This window comes from Pinus tabuliformis, chromosome 4_2, assembly GCF_031772625.1.
Source record: "Pinus tabuliformis cultivar Carrire ecotype Pingquan chromosome 4_2, CPIR1, whole genome shotgun sequence".
Taxonomy (NCBI): domain Eukaryota; kingdom Viridiplantae; phylum Streptophyta; class Pinopsida; order Pinales; family Pinaceae; genus Pinus; species Pinus tabuliformis.
Window position 1 is genome coordinate 163,918,421 of NC_142304.1, and position 4,640 is coordinate 163,923,060.

General features: G+C 33.7%; 1 long non-coding RNA gene across 1 annotated transcript; it reads right to left on the bottom strand.

Moving 5' to 3' along the window:
• Nucleotides 1-1,921: 1,921 nt before the first annotated feature.
• LOC149168691 (uncharacterized) lies at nt 1,922-2,741 on the bottom strand. The gene is made up of 3 exons (XR_016259339.1): nt 2,528-2,741; nt 2,341-2,412; nt 1,922-2,250 (listed from the first exon to the last, which is right to left on the bottom strand). It is a non-coding gene; the product is annotated as an uncharacterized LOC149168691 (long non-coding RNA).
• Between the last annotated feature and the right edge of the window lie 1,899 nt (nt 2,742-4,640).

Here is a 4,640-nt window from a genome sequence, read left to right on the forward strand (position 1 = left end):
CATCTCATTAAGGGTCATGCCTACATGTAGGAACGATTGATTGTCTATTCCATGTTGGTAAGTGAACTGAAGTTGTAGTACTACTATAACGACTAACTCTATAAGATACCGGTTCTTCTCGGCAAGGCCTCCCTTTGGTCAGACTCCTCTCCTGTCTCTGACAGGTGGTTATGGGCGGATGCTGTAGGAACTCCTGTTTCGCCTCAATAAGGGTCATGCATATGGGTAGGAACGACTGATTGTGTGTTCCGTTTCGGTAAGTGAATTGAAGTTATAATACTGCTATAATGAATAACTCTATAAGATAAGACTAGCTCTTTAGTGCACTAGCTGTTAATGTGAATTAACTTTTTATTATTATTAAAAAAAAACATATAAATAATTGGTTAGTAATTTATGAGGAGCTATATGTATATAGCTATCTTAATTTTGTATCTATTTAAGAAGGCTAATCAAACCAGACCATCACAAATAACTCATGTACTGGAGAAAACAAGAATTTCCACATTGGGGTGGAAGCCATAATAGGAAAATGTGTTACAACATACATAGAGTAAATGATTATTACCTGAGCAATTAATTCACCACTATAGATATTCTCACTGCCCAAGAGTGGAAACTGTGCAAGATAAAATGAGAGGTTTCGAAACAGAAGTCAACAAGACGTAATTAAATTGAATTTGCATTTACTAGAATCATAGACTAACAAACATAACAAAAGAACTAAACCTAGAACTTGCATAGATAATAACTTGAAATAAATTAATCATCATAGTAATTATGTGAAGGAAAAATTGTATTTGGGTAGTACGACCTTTATTCGAAATAATACAAAATTAACAATAACAGTTAGGGTCAGAAACCCTTGTGAATCTACAGGTACTTCTAACATGCAAGTTGTTGAACCCCAACGATACATAAATAAAACAAACCATACTTTACTGGAACCTCGACAAGTAATGCCTGGCATTCAACCCGAGTAAATATTTACAAGAATGGTTGATAAATGGATGAATGATGACATGATACTGACTATGTTGGGTTAAGTATAGTTTGGTATAAAATCATTTTCTGTTAGTAGATTATAGAAAAATATAAGTAACTAAATCTTTATTTTATTCCTAAATAGTGCACAATGACTATGAAAGGAATGAAATAATGATGATGTTAACCTATTACCCGTGATTGAAGAAAATTACTATGAATGTTACAAATATGTTTATATTATGGAAATCTGGTATCTATGTTTATTAAGCATATAAACAGGAGCAATTCTATATACATAACATTCATATTAGTAAGTTACACTAGATGTACAACCTCTTCTTAAGCAGATTATTAACTGAATATTTGGTCTTGTTAAGTCACCGAGAATGATTGAAAGGAAGTTATAGACCATGAGTGGTGAATGGGAGTTGCATATGACTCATCAAAGGCAGAAAGGTCAAACTATAACATTGGACGATTACACAAGTAGATGTCTCTTTGTAGGGGAGAAAAAACCCTACAGAGAAAAGGCCTGGGAAATCCGAGTTACTGGAAGGAGCCGAGAAATTAGTTAACAAGCAAAAACTCTACCATCACTAAAAACAATAAACCCAGGTACTGGGTACTAGACTATATAGTAAACCATTAAATTGGTGGTAAAATTTTTATAGCTCATACAATAATTGAAAGTCTATAAAATAACTCAGGTAAGCTAACAGTGCTGGTCAAATACCTTCGACTCTGCATGACGGTCCTAATTGAAGGAACCCCGAATGCAAAGAATTGAAGCAACAAATTGTAAATAGTTTAAAGACACATATACCTATATTCTTAAGAATAAATCACAAACATTCTGTGTGCAAAGTGAAAAGAGAAACAACGCTTATAGCCATATACAAGAACAAAATAATATTTTCAATTTGCATACCCAGAAAACTGTTGCCGTATGGAAAACAAAATAAGACCTAGATCTTAATTAGTGCGAATGAAAGAACTAGTTTCTTCACAGAAGAATCGTCTCCAAAATGTAATTAGGAGTCTTAGTTCATCTTACATAAGTCTTTAAAAAATAAAAATTACAGAACATTAAAAACCAAGCCATGGCGCTTGCAACCCTGCTGCTGTTAACAACAAGGCGAAAATTAAGAACCCTTTACTACGAGCAGGAGTTTACACAAGTACCACACCTGGAGTGCCAAAGCCATCCAGGAGGTGCCCTCACATGTGGAAACTCTTCATCTTTCGCTTACTGCTCTGGAAAACCTAACATGGAAAGGTAAGGGTTAACCCTGGAAAATCGAGGGAACAATCAAGTAAACTCCATAGTATACACAAAAATAAACTAATTCTTACCCAAGACGAGTGCTAGAGGTTTGAAGGAACTCAATGACATATCTGTTTCACACCAGGAAAAGGGCCAAGTACCTGCATCACGAAATGGAGTGTGAGATCTGTCGAGACAAGTGAATTTATGAAGAACCAGAGAGAAACTTAAAAAAAATCATGAAACCCTTAGAAATTTGGCAAAGATTCAACTTACCATGATGTATGGCGTGAAGAAAGTGGACCCGATGAGTAGTTGGTTCATGGGCGAAGTCGCATGATGGGAAAGACCCCCAGAAAACCTGAGCAGAAGGAAGAGTATGTGAAACCCTAACCAGGTTGTAGAGAGAGGCAGAGCGCTCAACGGAGGAGTCGAATGAGCGACAGAAGGGCACGGGAGGCAGAGGTAGTTACCTTTCACCCACCGCGAAGTCCTCTCCACCGTTGATGTGTTCCCAAGTTTCCTAAGCCATTGATCATCTACGGATCCCAAGAACGCATCCACAGTTGAACAATCCTTGATCCCACAGTAAAGGAGGCTCCAGGTGTCATTTGTGTGTGAATGGAGGGAAGATTCAAGAAATTTGGGGTACATGTAACCCGACCAATTTAATGTTCTCTCATATTAGACATTAAACCATACCACCATGAATCTGATGGACATAACTAAGCATGTATATTTAGATTTGGAATATGAACCTACGCCTAATGATTAAACTATGCGATAATTGGTTTAATGTGCCAAGGACTATGCAAACCTTAGAAAACAAGTTTGTATGATTATAGAAAACTAATGATAATTAAAATGCCTATAAAGATTCATATCCATAATTATGACCATCAAACCCAATAACCATGTGCATTGGCAGCACTTAAATGTGCAAGGAAAGCAAATATATTTTTACATGGTAGATAGTTAATGATCCAAGTAATTTTTTTTTTGGTATGAGGGGGATGGTGACACGTAAACAAGGACCGCAAGGTTATAAAGAATCCTAAACAATGTTAAAGTTATAGCATACACCATCTAATGTGTCATAACAATTCACGAACATTATGAAAAATGTTGAGTTATTTAAATAATGTTTTTTGGTTTGCATATAGCCTTCAGAACTATGTTAGACATAATGTTTTTTGGTTTGCATATAGCCTTCAGAACTATGTTAGAGTGCTTAGTAGATGTGTAAGTATGTTCAAATGTATTCTTTTTATTTTATTTTTATAAATATCATAATAATTCGGAACTATGTTAGACATAATGTTTTTTGGTTTTCATATAGCTTTCGGAACTATGTTAGAGTGCTTAATAGATGTGTAAGAATGTTCAAATGTATTCTTTTTATTTATTTATATATATATCATAATAATTGAATTAACAATGAGGATAATTATCATATATTTGGAAGGTGAAAAATGATATCATAATTCAGTTAATAATGAATAATAAAGACAGTCATTATTGGCTTTTGTTTGTTAATGTGAATTAACTTTTTATTATTATTAAAAAAACATATAAAATAATTGGTGAGTAATTTATGAGAAGCTATATGTATATAACTATCTTAATTTTGTATCTATTCAATATTAGTTTGAATTTATTTAACAAATAGATTTATTAAGTGTTTAGGGGATGACATTTTTCAAATTTTGAAAACTTTTAACTTGCCCATCTTTGAGGAAATCTTTGAAAAAATGGTTCTTGCGCAGTGGTTATAAATTTGAATAATTTTGGATTTTTAAGTTGCACTATTTAATTTATTTAGTCTAATATTGAAGTATATAGAAACCAAGTAATGATGAAAATGGATTGTTTTCCTAATTGATTTTCAGATTAAAATAATGAATGAATGTTGTTGCTATTGTGATTTAACGTTTTTCTTTTTTTCTTTGCAGTACACAAGGGAAGTTTTCCTTTGTTGCCAACAAAGGTTGTTGCTTTTGGTATGGATACTGCTATTTGGAAATTTCTCCCCTTTGACATTATTGAGCTTCTCTTTCATTGGCTTCCTTTGTCGGTGTTGATGAAATTTAAGTTGGTTTGTAGACAATGGTGTCTTGTTTTGGAAAACCTGCTTTTTCTTGCGGCTTGTGATCGATGTCGTGAGAAAGAGTTAGGATTTATTTCTTTGTCCACTCATTTTCCCAATGATTGCTTCCTAGAATCATACCTTAACAATAGTGGTCGCTTGTTGACTATGGTGTTTCCTTTTCTTCATTCTACATACAAAATTGAATGTACAGTGGGATCAATGATTCTCTTCAACACACTTGGAAGTTATTTGCATACAAAAAATTATTTCATTATCAACCCTTTTACGAAGGCATTTAGA